The sequence below is a fragment of the Primulina tabacum genome, chromosome 12, assembly GCF_025594145.1.
Source record: "Primulina tabacum isolate GXHZ01 chromosome 12, ASM2559414v2, whole genome shotgun sequence".
NCBI classification, from domain to species: domain Eukaryota; kingdom Viridiplantae; phylum Streptophyta; class Magnoliopsida; order Lamiales; family Gesneriaceae; genus Primulina; species Primulina tabacum.
This window is the reverse complement of record NC_134561.1, coordinates 6,460,994-6,483,853: the sequence shown is the minus strand read 5'-3', so window position 1 is coordinate 6,483,853 and position 22,860 is coordinate 6,460,994. Positions and strand designations below refer to the sequence as shown.

The 22,860-nt window shown below is 42.0% G+C and overlaps 2 non-coding genes across 2 annotated transcripts; both read left to right on the top strand.

The window, feature by feature from the left end:
• The first annotated feature begins 14,578 nt into the window (after positions 1-14,578).
• On the top strand, positions 14,579-14,684 carry LOC142521543 (small nucleolar RNA R71). Its single transcript, XR_012814252.1, has one exon. It is a non-coding gene; the product is annotated as a small nucleolar RNA R71 (small nucleolar RNA).
• Positions 14,685-20,129: 5,445 nt separating this feature from the next.
• Positions 20,130-20,235, top strand: LOC142521556 (small nucleolar RNA R71). Its single transcript, XR_012814263.1, has one exon. It is a non-coding gene; the product is annotated as a small nucleolar RNA R71 (small nucleolar RNA).
• The last annotated feature ends 2,625 nt before the right edge of the window (positions 20,236-22,860 follow it).

Genomic DNA, 22,860 nt, shown 5'->3' with positions numbered 1-22,860 from the left:
TAAATTATGCTAAAATAACACAAAATGCATGAAATCTAAAATATAAATGCAACACAATGCGACATAATAAGATAAGAAAAACAAGTAAAATCCCCCTATATCAATCCCCCAATACTAACCTTTCGCTCGCCCTCGAGCAAAACAGGTGACAAGACAAAATGGAATCTGACACAAAGTAGCTCGACAGTGAATTCATAGTCATCAACTAGCCTCAGCGAAACTCAACATATTCCCTTTTTGATCAATTCAAAAGCACAATTCTTCGCACTTCCCTTGGTCTAGACATCTTTTCAAATAAAGCCTGAACGTGTGTGTGTTGTTAGTCCTAGCATCACAAATGATAGAGGGATCTATTTTCAACCATTGTCAGAGATTTAAATCAGCCTGTTAGTGTAAATCTTACTCTCCTCTATTCCTCTAGACTCAGCGTCCATCAGCAACTATTTTTCTCTTTTTTTTCTTAATAGGAATACAGTAATGAAAAGACTATATTAGAACTTTTCATTTCAGATTCAAATCCAAGTGTTTTACATTGTTAGCCAGAAATAAGATTTCATTCCTTTATTCGGCTCTTCAACACCTTACATCTCCAACTTTAGCCACGAATAGGAATTCATTCCTTTATTCGGCTCCCCCACACCTTACATCTCCAACTTTCTCTTTTATTTTTTTTACGCTGCTGATAGATACCTCGATTCAAGAGAATATCGTCAAGTTCAATTTACAACTTCAAACATCTTCGTTCCCCACTTTAGTTTTAAATTTTCACCATCTTATCATGCATGCTTCTTGTTCTAACATTTGTGCAAAGAGAGTTCAACGTTTTAAATAAAACTTCATGTCTTTACCACAGTAAGTGCTAAAGAAGTTCAAGTACACTACAGACAGGGCATGTCTCATCACTTCCTAATCATCCTTGGCTAACAAGTCTACTTCAAACACTGTCGGCTGACACACCAATGCAAAAATGACGAACACTAAATTCCAACATATATAACCAACAAAACACCAAAAATGAACACATAAAACAACACCCATCCACCCCCCAATACTAAAGTCGTGCAGTGTCCCCAATGCAACAGACGATAGAAAAGAGACAGATAGTGCATAACAAAATAGATGCAATATGACCTCAGCATGCAACAGACACAGAAATAAACAAAATGTTCCAAACGAAATGCAGGATATAAAAAGAATGGACAGAAGTGACTCCCCTCTCAAATATCATCCTCCTCGTGCGCCTCTGGGGGAAGGACACCAGCTGCATCCCCCTGCTGAAGATAGTCATACTGAAACTGTAGAACTCAACAAAAGTACAAGAAAGAAAATTAAAACGAGTTGAGAGGGAAAGAAATTAGTTCTCAATTTATAGTCTAGAGCTAGACAGCAGGTTCCCCTCAGTTCTGATTGTTTTGGAATCGAGTGACTCCAATTTGTCGTTCCCCTGTGCCACCTAAATATTTCTTCAGTCTTTGAGCATTGACTGTGAATGGCTCATTTTTTTCGTCTCTCACAGTTATGTCTCCCGAGGGGAACACCTTGGTGATCATGTAAGGGCCCGTCCATCTTGACTTGAGCTCGCCAGGAAACAGGCGTAGCTTGGAGATGTATAGCAGCACCGCTTCACCTTCTTTGAATTCTCTCGATGTGATGCGCTTGTTTGGTGCTAGCTTTGTACGATATAAGTACACGTACTTCAGATGTGGAGGCCGTGGTTTTAGCTCACGTGTTGGCGGTTTCTCAATGCTTGACTTCCGAGGGGTCAAATCTCTTCGATCCCCCATGTCCTCCAATTTCATCCTTTCTGGCTTCCATTGATGGTTGGCATTACAGTACGCCACTCTTGCAGATTTTTCTTCATCAAGTTCATCCACCTTCAATTCAATGGTAAGCGTAGCTTCCAATGGGTCCTTCATAGCATCCTGCACAATTTGACACACAAGTGAATCCGATGAATCAACTATAAAACAATCATTAGTGTGCAGTGTGTGCTTAAGAGCGTTAAAAACATTAAAAGTGATTTCTTCCTTTCCCACTCTCAATCTCAACTTCCCTTCTTGCACTTAAATCACGGCCTTGACACTTGCAAGGAACGGTCTCCCTAAAATCAAAGGCATCTCCCTATCCTCTTCCATGTCAAGCACCACAAAATCTGTAGTAAATGTAAAATTTCCCACTTTCACCAACACATCTTCTTTGACTCCTCGTGGATGTTTGACGGATCCGTCAGCTAGTTGCAAGGACATCTGTGTCGGTTTAGGCTCGCCCAATCCAAGTTTCCTGAATACAGATGTAGAACCCGTAAATCAGTTTACGTATAAGCCATGCATAATTCTAGATTTTTAAATTTAATTGACTTCATTGCATGATTATTTTAAATGCATTTGTTTGAAGTTAATTATTTCATTATTTCAGTTCAGTAGATTGATTTTTAGCATTTCAGTATTTTCAGTGAGGCCGGACCGGAGTTGGAGTTTTGAGATAGAATTTAAGATTTGAGAAATATTTCCAGAAGTTAATTTAGCTAGCAAGTAAGTTCATTTAAGTTAAAAAAAAAAAGAAGTTTAAGGAATTATTTAAGTTAGTTGAGGATTTTAATTTAAATTATTGGAGGTGATTAAGAAATGAGCTCATTTAAGTTACTTAATTAAGGGGTTAGTTCACTAAATTAATTAAAGGATTAGTAAGGCTTTTAAGGGTTATTAAATTACTAGATAATCAATTTTCCCCCTACCATTTATCATGCATTTTCGGCCACACCCCTAGAAGAACAAACTAGGACTTGCCAACTCACCTTTGACCCATTCTTGGTTGATTAGCATGCTAATTCTTTTAGCTATTTTTCCACCTTAATTAATTAATACTAGACCACTATCCTAACCCTTGTTTGGCATGATAAAATCGGCCACTATAGTCTAGAACCACCCAAGAGATCATTTGATAGCAATTCAAAATTCAAATGCATGAAGACTTGGTCTTGATATGATCCTATTTTTGTGCACCCTTCTCCTCACCTTCATAACCATCACTCCCCCCTCCACCTCCACCGAAAATAAGACCCCTTTTCAGTAGAAAAAACGTGAATAACAGCTAGGGAGAAAGGGAGAAAAATCGAGAGCCAAGAAAGGTAGAGAAGCAAGCCACTCCGTCTCCTCCGCGCCGTCTCGTCTCTTCTTTTCGTTTTCTTTCGAAACGAAACCAGGCATGTCTAGATTTCTTTCAAACCTCAATCAAGTCATATTATCATTTATTTTTCAGTACATGATCATGTTTTAGCAAGCAAAAACCGAGATACATGTCAAAATATTTTGGAACACACATGCAGAATTTCGACTCTTCATGGCAAGCTTCACGTTTTCTTTTGGTTTGTGAGTTTCAGGTATTGGATCGACTCCAGGCTCCCAAGGCGACTTGTATACATGTAGTAGGATGCATTAGGACCATGTTGGTCCATTCAAACCAGCCCCATGCTTGCTGGAAATTCAGAATGACAGCAAGTTACCCATAAGTGCAGAAATGTGATTCGAAAATTCAGTTTGGATGTCAAGGAGGAAGGATCTGATCTTGGCTGCCCCAAGGGCCTTTAACCATGGTTGGATCACTTCCCTAGCATGTCTAAGACGTGACTAAGTTGCCCTTTTGGTGGCTTGGTCCATGGCCCCTCGGTTTTTAATCAAAACGTGAAAACAGCCCCTTTCCCCATTCGGCTTCTTCATTTGTTCAGCTTTTGATTTCGTTCTTTTGTTGCTTGGTATGGATCTTGGTTGGCCTATGGCCCTTAGCCACGGTTCATATCATGCTCCTAGATGTCTAGATCGTGCCATGGTCAATCAAATGGCCACTGGAACGACGCAAGACATCGATCATAGCATAAACACTACACACGCATGCACGTTGCTCTCGGTTGGACCCTTCGGTTAAGATTTGGTGTGATGCGGATTGTGGCTGGCCTAGGGCCCTTAGCCATGGTTCAAATCATTCCTTGGGATGTTGGTAAGAGTCTCTGGTCGGTGGTTCACGCCCCTAATGGCCGATAGTCTCGAAAACAATGCAAGTCTTGTAGTGCGCAGCTGCTGTATTTTTTTGACAGCAAGTATGCTGCTGTTCAGAAGCGTCGTTTGAGTTCTTGGTTGGCTTTTAGCCCATGGCCTTGGACTGGACAGTGCCTCATTGAGTTAGGAAGGTCATGTTTTCGACCGTTCGTCATTTGGATCATTTTTGAGGTCGTACGAGAATTTACGGTGCAATGTGCCAAATTGACTCTCGAAAGAGCGTTTCGTGTTTTGGCCTCCATTCCACCTAGATTTCGACCCTATCATTTTAGGAACATTATTTTATGATTTTTCAGCGTATTTTAATCATGACTATATGTCGGTTCAGTGTCGGTTCAGGTTGGCTCGGAGACATGATTAAATGCGAAGTCATTAGGCGTCATAGTCGCATCTTTTGAACGTAAATTGCATAGTTGGTTAAGTTTAAGCTATTGCATATTTTTCATGGCACAGTTAGGTTGCAGCGAGCCTGGGAACGATCCAATCCAATCCAGTTGGTAAAATTACGGGACATTTTCATTATGCCAGTTAATTATTTTACGTGCATTAAATAGAAAATGATTATTTTTGAGATTTATGTGATATGGCTTGTGGTTCATTCACTATGTGGGAGTGTTATTTTATACGGTCGCCAGTGACCGATCAGTTCAGTATGGTACCACCCGGTCGCCAGTGACCGGCCAGCTCAGTTCAGTTTCAGCCTCCCCGGTAGCCAGTTACCGATCAGTTCAACTTAGTGCAGTGGCCACAGGCGTAAAACATAATCTCAACAGAAAATTTTACCAGATATTTCAGTACAGGCTCCAAGGAGCAAATATTTTTACAGTGATTTTCCAGTTCAGTTATGCACGTATTATAATTGCTCAGTACAGATTATTTTCAGTATGCCTCAGGACAGGATATTTTATCACATGCATATTTTAAATTCAGATTTTTACTCGTTACCTGCGATTTATGCATGCTGAGTCTTTAGGCTCACTAGACTTGATTGTTGTAGGTACTGATGAGGCCAGGGCCGAGGGCGGGGACCAGTGAACCAGCTTGGGTCGGCAGTAGTGGCACCCGAGGACCTCAGAGCAGCAGTTGTTATTTTCTTCGCAAACAATTTTTATCAGTTGTTGGATATTTTTAAATCGTTGTTGTTGGCAAAACTTTGATTTTCTTCCGCTGCAATATTTTGAAATATTGAACTTGATTCACCAGTGATTTTATGAATGAGGCCATTTAAGTTCTTTTAAAAAGAAAATTTTTAAATTTTCCGCAAATTTTCAAGAAAGGAGTTTTACGCCCTTCACAGTTGGTATCAGAGCGGTGGTTCTGTATAGGGTTTCACTACTACTGACCGCGAGAAGCTCACGAAGCCACGCCTTTGGTCTGTAAGTTTTTCAGTTCAGCATTTTGTTCAGCATTTCAGTTATAGCATGAATTATTTTGTCAGCATGCTTCCAGATTTTCAGTATTTCAGAGTTCATTTAAAATAAAGTATGGAATTATGCATGTTAGTTACGTATGGGTTATGTTGGAACAGCATGCCCCCTAGACGCATTTTAGAGCGCAACAGAGAGGTGGAGCCTCGCCGAGAGGACAGAGAGGAGCGTAGACCGGAGAGAGACCTACCACCTCCTCCACCGCCCCCACCGGACATGAGTGCCCAGATGTTAGCTGGGATGGCACAGTTCTTCGCACAGTTTGCGGGGGGCAATGCCGCAGCCGTAGCCGCAGCCGCAGCCATGCCGACAGGGCCCGAGGCTGTTTATGAGCGATTCATGAAGATGCGCCCGAAGGAATTCTCTGGGGCATCTGACCCCATGGTTGCCGAGGGATGGATCAAATCCCTCGAGGTTATCTTCGATTTTATGGAGCTGGGAGACGCAAACCGAGTCCGATGTGCCACCTACTTGTTCACTGGAGACGCCCGCTTATGGTGGGAAGGAGCTTCGGTAGCCCTGACATTGGCTACACTTTCTTGGACCCGCTTTACGGAGGTTTTCTACTCCAAGTATTTTTCTGAGGAGGTTCGCACCAGGCTGACCACCGAGTTCATGAGCCTGAGACAGGGGGATATGTCGGTTACGGAGTTTATCCGTAAGTTCGAGAGGGGCTGTCACTTTGTGCCCCTGATAGCGAATGATGCCAGAGCCAAGCTGATGCACTTCCTGGTGGGTTTACGGCCGATCTTGCGCCGGGATGTTAGGGTATCTGACCCTGCTACTTATGAGGTTGCCGTCTCCAAGGCCTTAGCGGCAGAGCAGGATCTGCGGGATATCGAGAGGGATCGCCAGGGCAAGCGCCCAGTCCAGGCACCGCACCGCCCTCCTCCTCTTCAGCATCAGCAGCAGAATAAGAGGCCTTTTCATGGACCGCCCAGGAACAGAGGCCAGCAGCAGCAGCAGCAGCAGCAGCGGGGACGCCCAGCCCCGAGGACTCAGGAGCACCCAGTCTGTCCCAGGTGCTCACGTCGCCATCCTGGAGCATGTATGGCTGGCTCAGGAAAGTGTTTTAAGTGTGGCAGTCCAGACCACATGTTGCTGCAGTGCCCTCAGAGGAATCTGCCTACCCAAGGCAGAGTTTTTGCTCTCCATGCCGCGGAAGCCAACCCGGAGACTATGTTGTTGACAGGTACCTTTAAACTTTAAGTTATTATTTGAATTTCCGCGTTTTGGGAATCGGGATTTAGATTTTGAACTTAGAACTGTTATAGGATTGCATGCTCTACTCAGATTTATTTCGGGGAAATTAAGCTAGAGGAACCTTGACCTTTGCATGTCTATAAGTTTAGATCTTGTAGTGGGATTCAACTTAGAGCTCCGCTCTTTCAGGGAGAATTTTTATATCTGGTTCCGCTACCAAGGCCTTGATAGATTCAGGGGCCACTCACTCATTTATTTCGGAGGTCTTTGCAAACTTTCTCAAGATCCAGACCATTGGGCTAGATACAGCCTTTTCAGTAGTGTTGCCGTCAGGCTAGGAGATGGCAGCCACCAATGTTATCCGAGATATAGACCTTGAGCTGCACGGTAATCTTGTTTATGCGGATCTGATCGTGTTACCGATGCTGGAATTTGACATCATCCTAGGGATGGACTGGCTATTGAGGAACAGAGTGTTGATAGACTTCCAGCGGAGATCCGTTCTTGTCCGACCGCCTGGAATGGAGCAGTTCTTATTTGAGCCGGACAGGTACTTTTCTTTACCGCGCATTATTCCATATGTTCAGGCTAGGAAGCTCATGCATAGAGGGTGTCGGGCATTTCTAGCAACCTTTTTATCTGTCCCCGAGGAACCCAGCCTGTCAGCCTTAGATGTTCCGATTGTTAGAGATTTCTTAGACGTTTTTCCCGAAGACGTCTCTGGTATGCCACCAGAGAGAGAGGTGGAGTTTTCCATTGAGCTTATGCCAGGTACGACTCCGATATCCAAAGCGCCGTACCGACTAGCACCGACAGAGATGGCAGAGCTTAAGAAGCAGATCCAGGAACTTCTCGACAAGGAGTTCATTCGCCCGAGCTTTTCTCCATGGGGCGCGCCAGTCTTATTTGTGAAAAAGAAGGATGGCTCGATGAGGCTTTGCATTGACTACAGGGAGTTGAACAGGGTTACAGTAAAGAATAAATACCCACTGCCGAGGATTGAGGATCTGTTTGACCAGTTGCAGGGAGCTTCGATTTTCTCCAAGATAGATCTGCGTTCCGGTTATCACCAGTTGAGGGTGAGAGATGCTGATGTCTCGAAGAAAGCTTTCAGGACTCGTTATGGCCACTACGAGTTCCTAGTGATGCCGTTCGGTCTGACGAATGCGCCAGCGATCTTCATGGATCTAATGAATCGCGTATTTCAGCCGTACCTCGACCAGTTTGTGATAGTGTTCATAGATGACATTCTCGTCTACTCCAAGAATCGGGAGGAGCACAGTAGGCATCTGACCACAGTGTTGCAGACATTGCAGAAGCACAAATTATTCGCAAAGTTCAGTAAGTGCGAATTCTGGTTAGAGAAGGTGGCGTTCTTGGGCCACATTGTTTCTAGCAGTGGTATTGAGGTAGACCCCGCAAAAGTTGTAGCAGTCAGAGATTGGGTTGTGCCTCAGAATGCATCCGAGATCCGCAGTTTTCTTGGGCTAGCAGGATATTACAGGAAATTCATCCAGGGATTCTCCTCTATCGCCGTTCCACTCACAGCACTGACCAAGAAAAATGTAAAGTTTGTGTGGAGCGAGGAGTGTCAGAAGAGTTTCGATACTTTGAAGCAAGCTCTTATTTCAGCACCAGTTTTGGCCATGCCATCAGGGCCCGGCGAGTTTGTCCTTTATACCGATGCTTCGAAACTTGGTTTAGGTGCAGTTTTGATGCAGCATGGGAGAGTGATAGCGTATGCTTCTCGACAGCTGAAAATCCACGAGAAGAACTACCCCACCCATGATCTGGAGTTAGCGGCCGTAGTTTTTGCTTTGAAGATTTGGAGGCACTATCTGTATGGAGAGAAGTGCCAGATCTTTACCGACCATAAGAGCCTCAAGTATTTCTTTACGCAGAAGGAGCTGAACATGCGTCAGAGACGTTGGTTGGAGCTTGTGAAAGACTACGATTGTGACATTAGCTACCACCCGGGTAAAGCTAATGTAGTTGCGGATGCTTTGAGCAGGAAAGTCGCAGTGATGGCTCATTTGACGATTCAGAAATCTCTTCAGATTGAGATGCAGAGGTTTGATCTTGAGACTTACCCTCGAGGTAGAGTTCCTCGTTTATCTACCTTGACTATCCAGTCCTCTCTTATTGACCGTATTCGCAGCGATCAGGCAGCAGATGAGCAGTTGGCACAGTGGAAGAAGAGAGATGAAGCTAAGGGCAGTGTTTTGTATTCAGTCAGCGACGGTATTGTGAGATACCGAGATAGGATATGGGTTCCTAGCAGTGATTCTATCCGAGCAGACATCTTATCAGAGGCCCATACGTCCCCGTACTCTATTCACCCTGGGAGTACGAAGATGTACAAAGATCTGCAGCTATTGTATTGGTGGCCAGGGATGAAGAAGGACATCAGGCGTTTTGTATCCGAGTGCCTGACTTGCCAGTTAGTGAAGGCCGAGCATCAGAGACCAGCAGGTTTGCTCAAGCCTCTTCCTATTCCCGAGTGGAAGTGGGAGAACATTACCATGGACTTTGTGACCGGATTGCCGAGGTCAACCAGAGGATCGAATGCTATCTGGGTGATTGTAGATCGTCTTACCAAATCAGCGCACTTCTTGCCTATTAAGACGACTTTCACCATGGTTCAGTATGCAGAGCTGTATATCCGAGAGATAGTCCGACTCCATGGTATTCCAGTTTCTATCGTATCCGACAGAGATCCCAGATTCACTTCCTCATTTTGGAAGAGTTTGCATTCGACTTTGGGTACGAAGTTGCTGTTTAGCACAGCTTTCCATCCGCAGACAGATGGACAGTCGGAGCGAGTTATTCAGATCTTAAAGGATCTTCTCCGTGCTTGCGTCATTGATTTCTCTGGGAGTTGGGAGTCGAACTTACCATTGGTAGAGTTCACCTATAACAACAGTTTCCAGTCGTCTATAGGTATGGCTCCGTATGAAGCGCTGTATGGCCGCAAGTGTAGATCTCCTGTTCATTGGGATGAAGTAGGAGAGAGAGCAGAGTTGGGTCCAGAGATTGTTCAGCAGGCAGCAGATGTAGTAGTCAAGATCCGTGATAGAATGAGGACTGCTCAGAGCCGACAGAAGAGTTATGCCGATCAGCGGAGGAGAGAGTTAGAGTTTGCAGTGGGCGATCATGTCTTCGTGAAAGTGGCACCTATGAAGGGTGTCATGAGATTTGGCAAGAAAGGGAAGCTCAGTCCGAGATTCATTGGACCGTTTGAGATCCTCGACAGAGTTGGGACGCTAGCGTATCGTGTGGCTCTTCCGCCAAATCTGGCCGGAGTACACAATGTCTTTTACGTCTCCATGCTGAGGAAGTATATGGCAAATCCTTCGCATGTGCTGAATTTCAAGCCGTTGCAGCTTACTCCGAACTTATCTTATGAGGAGAGACCCGTGCAGATCTTAGACAGACAGGAGAAGAAACTTCGGAACAAGTTGGTTAAGCGAGTCAAAGTCAAATGGCTCAACCATTCAGAGAAGGAAGCTACGTGGGAGTCTGAGCCGGAGATGAGAAGTCGATACCCCGAGTTATTCGGTGAGTTCTAATTTCGAGGACGAAATTTATTTAAGGGGGGAAGGATTGTAGAACCCGTAAATCAGTTTACGTATAAGCCATGCATAATTCTAGATTTTTAAATTTAATTGACTTCATTGCATGATTATTTTAAATGCATTTGTTTGAAGTTAATTATTTCATTATTTCAGTTCAGTAGATTGATGTTTAGCATTTCAGTATTTTCAGTGAGGCCGGACCGGAGTTGGAGTTTTGAGATAGAATTTAAGATTTGAGAAATATTTCCAGAAGTTAATTTAGCTAGCAAGTAAGTTCATTTAAGTTAAAAAAAAAAAGAAGTTTAAGGAATTATTTAAGTTAGTTGAGGATTTTAATTTAAATTATTGGAGGTGATTAAGAAATGAGCTCATTTAAGTTACTTAATTAAGGGGTTAGTTCACTAAATTAATTAAAGGATTAGTAAGGCTTTTAAGGGTTATTAAATTACTAGATAATCAATTTTCCCCCTACCATTTATCATGCATTTTCGGCCACACCCCTAGAAGAACAAACTAGGACTTGCCAACTCACCTTTGACCCATTCTTGGTTGATTAGCATGCTAATTCTTTTAGCTATTTTTCCACCTTAATTAATTAATACTAGACCACTATCCTAACCCTTGTTTGGCATGATAAAATCGGCCACTATAGTCTAGAACCACCCAAGAGATCATTTGATAGCAATTCAAAATTCAAATGCATGAAGACTTGGTCTTGATATGATCCTATTTTTGTGCACCCTTCTCCTCACCTTCATAACCATCACTCCCCCCTCCACCTCCACCGAAAATAAGACCCCTTTTCAGTAGAAAAAACGTGAATAACAGCTAGGGAGAAAGGGAGAAAAATCGAGAGCCAAGAAAGGTAGAGAAGCAAGCCACTCCGTCTCCTCCGCGCCGTCTCGTCTCTTCTTTTCGTTTTCTTTCGAAACGAAACCAGGCATGTCTAGATTTCTTTTAAACCTCAATCAAGTCATATTATCATTTATTTTTCAGTACATGATCATGTTTTAGCAAGCAAAAACCGAGATACATGTCAAAATATTTTGGAACACACATGCAGAATTTCGACTCTTCATGGCAAGCTTCACGTTTTCTTTTGGTTTGTGAGTTTCAGGTATTGGATCGACTCCAGGCTCCCAAGGCGACTTGTATACATGTAGTAGGATGCATTAGGACCATGTTGGTCCATTCAAACCAGCCCCATGCTTGCTGGAAATTCAGAATGACAGCAAGTTCCCCATAAGTGCAGAAATGTGATTCGAAAATTCAGTTTGGATGTCAAGGAGGAAGGATCTGATCTTGGCTGCCCCAAGGGCCTTTAGCCATGGTTGGATCACTTCCCTAGCATGTCTAAGACGTGACTAAGTTGCCCTTTTGGTGGCTTGGTCCATGGCCCCTCGGTTTTTAATCAAAACGTGAAAACAGCCCCTTTCCCCATTCGGCTTCTTCATTTGTTCAGCTTTTGATTTCGTTCTTTTGTTGCTTGGTATGGATCTTGGTTGGCCTATGGCCCTTAGCCACGGTTCATATCATGCTCCTAGATTTCTAGATCGTGCCATGGTCAATCAAATGGCCACTGGAACGACGCAAGACATCGATCATAGCATAAACACTACACACGCATGCACGTTGCTCTCGGTTGGACCCTTCGGTTAAGATTTGGTGTGATGCGGATTGTGGCTGGCCTAGGGCCCTTAGCCATGGTTCAAATCATTCCTTGGGATGTTGGTAAGAGTCTCTGGTCGGTGGTTCACGCCCCTAATGGCCGATAGTCTCGAAACCAATGCAAGTCTTGTAGTGCGCAGCTGCTGTATTTTTTTGACAGCAAGTATGCTGCTGTTCAGAAGCGTCGTTTGAGTTCTTGGTTGGCTTTTAGCCCATGGCCTTGGACTGGACAGTGCCTCATTGAGTTAGGAAGGTCATGTTTTTGACCGTTCGTCATTTGGATCATTTTTGAGGTCGTACGAGAATTTACGGTGCAATGTGCCAAATTGACTCTCGAAAGAGCGTTTCGTGTTTTGGCCTCCATTCCACCTAGATTTCGACCCTATCATTTTAGGAACATTATTTTATGATTTTTCAGCGTATTTTAATCATGACTATATGTCGGTTCAGTGTCGGTTCAGGTTGGCTCGGAGTCATGATTAAATGCGAAGTCATTAGGCGTCATAGTCGCATCTTTTGAACGTAAATTGCATAGTTGGTTAAGTTTAAGCTATTGCATATTTTTCATGGCACAGTTAGGTTGCAGCGAGCCTGGGAACGATCCAATCCAATCCAGTTGGTAAAATTACGGGACATTTTCATTATGCCAGTTAATTATTTTACGTGCATTAAATAGAAAATGATTATTTTTGAGATTTATGCGATATGGCTTGTGGTTCATTCACTATGTGGGAGTGTTATTTTATACGGTCGCCAGTGACCGATCAGTTCAGTATGGTACCACCCGGTCGCCAGTGACCGGCCAGCTCAGTTCAGTTTCAGCCTCCCCGGTAGCCAGTTACCGATCAGTTCAGCTTAGTGCAGTGGCCACAGGCGTAAAACATAATCTCAACAGAAAATTTTACCAGATATTTCAGTACAGGCTCCAAGGAGCAAATATTTTTACAGTGATTTTCCAGTTCAGTTATGCACGTATTATAATTGCTCAGTACAGATTATTTTCAGTATGCCTCAGGACAGGATATTTTATCACATGCATATTTTAAATTCAGATTTTTACTCGTTACCTGCGATTTATGCATGCTGAGTCTTTAGGCTCACTAGACTTGATTGTTGTAGGTACTGATGAGGCCAGGGCCGAGGGCGGGGACCAGTGAGCCAGCTTGGGTCGGCAGTAGTGGCACCCGAGGACCTCAGAGCAGCAGTTGTTATTTTCTTCGCAAACAATTTTTATCAGTTGTTGGATATTTTTAAATCGTTGTTGTTGGCAAAACTTTGATTTTCTTCCGCTGCAATATTTTGAAATATTGAACTTGATTCACCAGTGATTTTATGAATGAGGCCATTTAAGTTCTTTTAAAAAGAAAATTTTTAAATTTTCCGCAAATTTTCAAGAAAGGAGTTTTAGGCCCTTCACAACAGATAAAGGCATAAGATTAATGCTCGCACCAAGATCACATAAAGCTTTAGGAAAAACAACATCAACAATCATGCAAGGGATAAAAAAACTCCCTGGATCCTTTAGCTTTGGTGGGATCTGGTTTTGTACCAATGCAGAGCAATTCTCAGTCAATTTTACCGTCATGTGATCCTCCAACTTCCTCTTATTAGCTAAGATGTCTTCCAGAAATTAAGCATAACTCGGAATTTGCATCAAGGCATCAACAAAAGGAATATTGATGTGCAATTTTTTAAATATCTAAAGAAATTTACCGAATTGCGCATCAAGTTTTGATTTTTTCAATGCTGCAGGAAAAAGAGCAGGTATAACAATTTTGGATTGTGCAGTGGGCGCTGGTGTAGAGTTAGAAAACTTACCTGTGTGCGTACCAACCGCTTCTTTTCCTTGATCTTCTTTTTCTTTTTCCTCTGGTTCAAGCACTTTTCCACTCCTCAATGCTATGGCTTTCACTTGCTCTTTCGGGTTAGTCTCAGTGTTGCTTGGCAAGGTGCCTGGCTCTCTACTTGCTATCATCTTCGCTAACTGCCCAATCTGATTCTCTAGATCCTTTATCGATGCATCCTGATTCTGTAGTCTAGTCTCGGTGGCTGAAATGAACTTAGACATCATTTGCTCCAAATTGGACTTTTCTTCTCGAGGGTCATCTCGATACATCGGTTGCTTACTGTACTGCAGTCCTCCTTGTGGTCGAGTCTTACTGCCTTGACAACCCCAAGAGAAGCTGGGGTGTTGTCTCCATCCAGGATTGTACGTACTTGAGTAAGGATCATTCCTCGGACGGTTTTGAACCCCCACTTGATTCACCGGTGCCTCCTCGCCTCCTCGTTCACATAGAAAGGACCACTGTCTTGACAGTCCTTAACATAGTGTTCTCCTCCACATTTTTCACAAAATATCTCTTGAAGACGCATAGCCGTGCCACCCATATTCAACCCGTCCAGTTTCCTGTTCAAGACATCAAGTTGTGCAGTAATAGCAGAAAGGTCAGTTACCTGGTGAACTCCTGCACTCCTTCACTGGTTGTTCCTCTCAGATTGAGGATGACAGCTGCTAGCAGCCATTTCCTCCAGTAACTCGTACCCTTCCTCAGCAGTTTTTCTCAACAGGTTCCCACAAGCAGCAGCATCTATCATAGTACGATTAGGAGTAAGCAAGCCATAGTAAAAGGTTTGAACGACTAACCCAAGTAGAAGTTTGTGATGAGGACATCTTCTTAATAAATCTTAGAAGCGCTCCCATGCCTCATATAAGGACTCCTGCTCGAATTGAGCAAATGTGGTGATGTCTGCCCGCAGCTTCATGGTCTTAGATGGAGGAAAGTATTTAATTAGAAACGCTTTCGCCATGTCCTCCCATGTGGTGATCGAACCTATAGGCAAACAATTCAACCATGCTTTAGCTTTATCGCGTAGGAAGAAAGAAAATAAACGCAACCTAACAGCATCATCAGAAACTCCATTAAATTTAAAAGTGTCGCAAATTTCAAGAAAATCTGCGATGTGCGTGTTTGGGTCATCTACTGCAGATCCTCCAAACTGGACTGTGTTCAGAATCATCTGAATTATAGCTTGTTTGATTTCGAAGTGGTTTTCCCGCACAATAGGTGTCACAATGCTGGGGCGTGCTCCATCCAAAGAAGGTTGGGCATACTCCAGCATCGGTATGCGGCGTGGCATCTCAGCATGTCTAGCATCATGGTGTTCCTCCTCATGATCGTTCTCGTCCCTCTCCATCATTTCTTTCAGTCTCTGCTGCTGTCTTCTCCTGCGGAAAGTTCTTTCAATTTCAGGGTCAAACTGCTCAAGCTTCACGTCAAGTAACTTTGGCATGCACTGGACGAGATATCTGTAACTGAATACGAAGTGTTAACTTAATAAAATGAAACAATGCTAAAGAAAATAACTAAAAATAAAATTGTGAATTAACACTCCCCGGCAACGGCCCCAAAAACTTGATCGAGCAAAACTTGCACTGTGGAATCTTAATTAAAATATGATTGTGTATGCTCAAAAATTAATCGCAAGTGCACGATGTCAAGTAATAGTATAATGTACGTGAGTACGAGTATTGTTCCACTGGAGACTGTGTTTGACAATTATTATTTTCAGTTATTAAATCTTTAGCAACGAAAATTGGTTGATTAATTATTACTACTATGATCAAATAAACATGCAAATAAAAAGATTCAATAAATAAATAATGAAATATGATATTAAAATTGGTTGATTAAAATTCAATGAGAAATGAATTTGTTGGGAATATTGGTTCACCTACCCTCGTTAATTAATTAATTCGTTCGATCGTGACTGTATGCTTCCGACATGATTTCCTATTCAATTGACCACACTCTCTCGAGATATGCCAAACTAATTCTACTCAATGAAGTAATTAAATATCTTTAATTATTTATCAAGAGCGAATTGCAGGTCGATCTATGAAATCCCCTAGTTTTCGACCCTTAGGACTATAACTATCGGCGTGTATCCAATTTCATATATCTATGTAAATTGTAGATCCACGGATTATACTACTCGTTCCTATCACAAGTTATTCTCTCGAACTCACTCGCAATATAAAATTATTATCAAAGTTAGCTACGCTTTAACAACACGATAAAACAATAGTCTAATGAAGAATAAATTAGAAATCGATATGTAAATTAATTATATCAAAGTTTGGGGTAGGATCCCCTTAAATCCCAACAAATATTAAAGGTTTAGCTACTCGAATTCATATTAGAAATAAACAAAACAAAGTTTAAAAGATGAAAACTAAATTAGAAATACTAGAATTGACGAAAAACGAAGAACGATGCCCGGAAAATTGTCGAATCTGCAATCCAAGCGCGAATTCCTCTCCAAGCTTCGTGACGGCTCTCCAATAAAGTCTGAATGATCCCAAAAAACGTCCAAGGATCCCCACCATATTGCCCATATCCAGAACTAAGGAAAGGAATCGTCCAAAATTTTTTCCAAAAATACAAGCGCGTCCGGGCGGACATAAGTTTCCGCCCGGGCGGATGGTCTTTGCAGATTCTGCATTGCAAGTTTTCTTTGACGCGCCCGGGCGGATGACCTTCGCAAAAACTCTTTCTCTCACGCCTTGGAGGAGCCCGGGCGGACATAAATGTGCGCCCGGGCGGATGACTTTCGAATTTCTCCCTTTCATTTTAAGTTTCTTCACAAATCTCCTGCAATTTTAACCAACTAAACACATGAGCAACAAGAAAACATAAATTATGCTAAAATAACACAAAATGCATGAAATCTAAAAGATAAATGCAACACAATGCGACATAATAAGATAAGAAAAACAAGTAAAATCCCCCAATACTAACCTTTCGCTCGCCCTCGAGCAAAACAGGTGACAAGACAAAATGGAATCTGACACAAAGTAGCTCGACAGTGAATTCATAGTCATCAACTAGCCTCAGCGAAACTCAACATATTCCCTTTTTGATCAATGCAAAAGCACAATTCTTCGCACTTCCCTTGGTCTAGACATCTTTTCAAATAAAGCCTGAACGTGTGTGTGTTGTTAGTCCTAGCATCACAAATGATAGAGGGATCTATTTTCAACCATTGTCAGAGATTTAAATCAGCCTGTTAGTGTAAATCTTACTCTCCTCTATTCCTCTGGACTCAGCGTCCATCAGCAACTATTTTTCTCTTTTTTTTTTCTGAATAGGAATACAGTAATGAAAAGACTATATGAGAACTTTTCATTTCAGATTCAAATCCAAGTGTTTTACATTGTTAGCCAGGAATAGGATTTCATTCCTTTATTCGGCTCTTCAACACCTTACATCTCCAACTTTAGCCACGAATAGGAATTCATTCCTTTATTCAGCTCCCCCACACCTTACATCTCCAACTTTCTCTGTTAATTTTTTTTACGCTGCTGATAGATACCTCGATTCAAGAGAATATCGTCAAGTTCAATTTACAACTTCAAACATCTTCGTTCCCCATTTTAGTTTTAAATTTTCACCATCTTATCATGCATGCTTCTTGTTCTAACATTTGTGCAAAGAGAGTTCAACGTTTTAAATAAAACTTCATGTCTTTACCACAGTAAGTGCTAAAGAAGTTCAAGTACACTACAGACAGAGCATGTCTCATCACTTCCTAATCATCCTTGGCTAACAAGTCTACTTCAAACACTGTCGGCTGACACACCAATGCAAAAATGACGAACACTAAATTCCAACATATATAACCAACAAAACACCAAAAATGAACACATAAAACAACACCCATCCACCCCCCAATACTAAAGTCGTGCAGTGTCCCCAATGCAACAGACGATAGAAAAGAGACAGATAGTGCATAACAAAATAGATGCAATATGACCTCAACATGCAACAGACACAGAAATAAACAAAATGATCCAAACGAAATGCAGGAAATAAAAAGAATGGACAGAAGTGACTCCCCTCTCAAATATCATCCTCCTCGTGCGCCTCTGGGGGAAGGACACCAGCTGCATCCCCCTGCTGAAGATAGTCATACTGAAACTGTAGAACTCAACAAAAGTACAAGAAAGAAAATTAAAACGAGTTGAGAGGGAAAGAAATTAGTTCTCAATTTATAGTCTAGAGCTAGACAGCAGGTTCCCCTCAGTTCTGATTGTTTTGGAATCGAGTGACTCCAATTTGTCGTTCCCCTGTGCCACCTAAATATTTCTTCAGTCTTTGAGCATTGACTGTGAATGGCTCATTTTTTTCGTCTCTCACAGTTATGTCTCCCGAGGGGAACACCTTGGTGATCATGTAAGGGCCCGTCCATCTTGACTTGAGCTCGCCAGGAAACAGGCGTAGCTTGGAGATGTATAGCAGCACTGCTTCACCTTCTTTGAATTCTCTCGATGTGATGCGCTTGTCAAGTGCTAGCTTTGTACGATCTAAGTACACGTACTTCAGATGTGGAGGCCGTGGTTTTAGCTCACGTGTTGGCGGTTTCTCAATGCTTGACTTCCGAGGGGTCAAATCTCTTCGATCCCCCATGTCCTCCAATTTCATCCTTTCTGGCTTCCATTGATGGTTGGCATTACAGTACGCCACTCTTGCAGATTTTTCTTCATCAAGTTCATCCACCTTCAATTCAATGGTGAGCGTAGCTTCCAATGGGTCCTTCACAGCATCCTGCACAATTTGACACACAAGTGAATCCGATGAATCAACTATAAAACAATCATTAGTGTGCAGTGTGTGCTTAAGAGCGTTAAAAACATTAAAAGTGATTTCTTCCTTTCCCACTCTCAATCTCAACTTCCCTTCTTGCACTTAAATCACGGCCTTGACACTTGCAAGGAACGGTCTCACTAAAATCAAAGGCATCTCCCTATCCTCTTCCATGTCAAGCACCACAAAATCTGTAGTAAATGTAAAATTTCCCACTTTCACCAACACATCTTCTTTGACTCCTCGTGGATGTTTGACGGATTCGTCAGCTAGTTGAAAGGACATCTGTGTCGGTTTAGGCTCGCCCAATCCAAGTTTCCTGAATACAGATAAAGGCATAAGATTAATGCTCGCACCAAGATCACATAAAGCTTTAGGAAAAACAACATCACCAATCATGCAAGGGATAAAAAAACTCCCTGGATCCTTTAGCTTTGGTGGGATCTGGTTTTGTACCAATGCAGAGCAATTCTCATTCGATTTTACCGTCATGTGATCCTCCAACTTCCTCTTATTAGCTAAGATGTCTTCCAGAAATTAAGCATAACTCGGCATTTGCATCAAGGCATCAACAAAAGGAATATTGATGTGCAATTTTTTAAATATCTCAAGAAACTTACCGAATTGCGCATCAAGTTTTGCCTTTTTCAATGCTGCAGGAAAAAGAGCAGGTATAACAATTTTGGATTGTGCAGTGGGCGCTGGTGTAGAGTTAGAAAACTTACCTGTGTGCGTACCAACCGCTTCTTTTCCTTGATCTTCTTTTTCTTTTTCCTCTGGTTCAAGCACTTTTCCACTCCTCAATGCTATGGCTTTCACTTGCTCTTTCGGGTTAGTCTCAGTGTTGCTTGGCAAGGTGCCTGGCTCTCTACTTGCTATCATCTTCGCTAACTGCCCAATCTGATTCTCTAGATCCTTTATCGATGCATCCTGATTCTGTAGTCTAGTCTCGGTGGCTGAAATGAACTTAGACATCATTTGCTCCAAATTGGACTTTTCTTCTCGAGGGTCATCTCGATACATCGGTTGCTTACTGTACTGCAGTCCTCCTTGTGGTCGAGTCTTACTGCCTTGACAACCCCAAGAGAAGCTGGGGTGTTGTCTCCATCCAGGATTGTACGTACTTGAGTAAGGATCATTCCTCGGACGGTTTTGAACCCCCACTTGATTCACCGGTGCCTCCTCGCCTCCTCGTTCACATAGAAAGGACCACTGTCTTGACAGTCCTTAACATAGTGTTCTCCTCCACATTTTTCACAAAATATCTCTTGAAGACGCATAGCCGTGCCACCCATATTCAACCCGTCCAGTTTCCTGTTCAAGACATCAAGTTGTGCAGTAATAGCAGAAAGGTCAGTTACCTGGTGAACTCCTGCACTCTTTCACTGGTTGTTCCTCTCATATTGAGGATGACAGCTGCTAGCAGCCATTTCCTCCAGTAACTCGTACCCTTCCTCAGCAGTTTTTCTCAACAGGTTCCCACAAGCAGCAGCATCTATCATAGTACGATTAGGAGTAAGCAAGCCATAGTAAAAGGTTTGAACGACTAACCCAAGTGGAAGTTTGTGATGAGGACATCTTCTTAATAAATCTTAGAAGCGCTCCCATGCCTCATATAAGGACTCCTGCTCGAATTGAGCAAATGTGGTGATGTCTGCCTGCAGCTTCATGGTCTTAGATGGAGGAAAGTATTTAATTAGAAACGCTTTCGCCATGTCCTCCCATGTGGTGATCGAACCTATAGGCAAACAATTCAACCATGCTTTAGCTTTATCGCGTAGGGAGAAAGAAAATAAACGCAACCTAACAGCATCATCAGAAACTCCATTAAATTTAAAAGTGTCGCAAATTTCAAGAAAATCTGCGATGTGCGTGTTTGGGTCATCTACTGCAGATCCTCCAAACTGTACTGTGTTCAGAATCATCTGAATTATAGCTTGTTTGATTTCGAAGTGGTTTTCCCGCACAATAGGTGTCACAATGCTGGGGCGTGCTCCATCCAAACAAGGTTGGGCATACTCTAGCATCGGTATGCGGCGTGGCATCTCAGCATGTCTAGCATCATGGTGTTCCTCCTCATGATCGTTCTCATGCCTCTCCATCATTTCTTTCAGTCTCTGCTGCTGTCTTCTCCTGCGGAAAGTTCTTTCAATTTCAGGGTCAAACTGCTCAAGCTCCACGTCAAGTGACTTTGGCATGCACTGGACGAGATATCTGTAACAGAATACGAAGTGTTAACTTAATAAAATGAAACAATTATAAAGAAAATAACTAAAAATATAATTGTGAATTAACACTCCCCGGAAACGGCCCCAAAAACTTGATCGAGCAAAACTTGCACTGTGGAATCTTAATTAAAATATGATTGTGTATGCTCAAAAATTAATCGCAAGTGCACGATGTCAAGTAATAGTATAATGTACGTGAGTACGAGTATTGTTCCACTGGAGACTGTGTTTGACAATTATTATTTTCAGTTATTAAATCTTTAGCAACGAAAATTGGTTGATTGATTATTACTACTATGATCAAATAAACATGCAAATAAAAAGATTCAATAATTAAATAATGAAATATGATATTAAAATTGGTTGATTAAAATTCAATAAGAAATGAATTTGTTGGGAATATTGATTCACCTACCCTCGTTAATTAATTAATTCGTTCGATCGTGACTGTATGCTTCCGACATGATTTCCTATTCAATTGACCACACTCTCTCGAGATATGCCAAACTAATTCTACTCAATGAAGTAATTAAATATCTTTAATTATTTATCAAGAGCGAATTGCAGGTCGATCTATGAAATCCCCTAGTTTTCGACCCTTAGGACTATAACTATCGGCGTGTATCCAATTTCATATATCTATGTAAATTGTAGATCCACGGATTATACTACTCGTTCCTATCACAAGTTATTCTCTCGAACTCACTCGCAATATAAAATTATTATCAAAGTTAGCTACGCTTTAACAACACGATAAAACAATTTTCTAATCAATAATAAATTAGAAATCGATATGTAAATTAATTATATCAAAGTTTGGGGTAGGATCCCCTTAAATCCCAACAAATATTAAAGGTTTAGCTACTCGAATTCATATTAAAAATAAACAAAACAAAGTTTAAAAGATGAAAACTAAATTAGAAATACTAGAATTGACGAAAAACGAAGAACGATGCCCGGAAAAATGTCGAATCTGCAATCCAAGCGCGAATTCCTCTCCAAGCTTCGTGACGGCTCTCCAATAAAGTCTGAATGATCCCAAAAAACGTCCAAGGATCCCCACCATATTGCCCATATCCAGAACTAAGGAAAGGAATCATCCAAAATTTTTTCCAAAAATACTGGCGCGCCCGGGCGGACATAAGTTTTTGCCCGGGCGGATGGTCTTCGCAGATTCTGCATTGCAAGTTTTCTTTGACGTGCCCGAGCGGATATAAGTTTCCGCCCGGGCGGATGACCTTCGCAAAAACTCTTTCTCTCACGCCTTGGAGGCGCCCGGGCGGACATAAATGTGCGCCCGGGCGGACATAAATGTGCGCCCGGGCGGATGACTTTCGAATTTCTCCCTTTCATTTTAAGTTTCTTCACAAATCTCCTGCAATTTTAACCAACTAAACACATGAGCAACAAGAAAACATAAATTATGCTAAAATAAAACAAAATGCATGAAATCTAAAAGATAAATGCAACACAATGCGACATAATAAGATAAGAAAAACAAGTAAAATCCCCTTATATCAATCCCCCAATACTAACCTTTCGCTCGCCCTGGAGCAAAACAGGTGACAAGACAAAATGGAATCTGACACAAAGTAGCTCGACAGTGAATTCATAGTCATCAACTAGCCTCAGCGAAACTCAACATATTCCCTTTTTGATCAATGCAAAAGCACAATTCTTCGCACTTCCCTTGGTCTAGACATCTTTTCAAATAAAGCCTGAACGTGTGTGTGTTGTTAGTCCTAGCATCACAAATGATAGAGGGATCTATTTTCAACCATTGTCAGAGATTTAAATCAGCCTGTTAGTGTAAATCTTACTCTCCTCTATTCCTCTGGACTCAGCGTCCATCAGCAACTATTTTTCTCTTTTTTTTTTCTGAATAGGAATACAGTAATGAAAAGAATATATTAGAACTTTTCATTTCAGATTCAAATCCAAGTGTTTTACATTGTTAGCCAGGAATAGGATTTCATTCCTTTATTCGGCTCTTCAACACCTTACATCTCCAACTTTAGCCACGAATAGGAATTCATTCCTTTATTCGACTCCCCCACACCTTA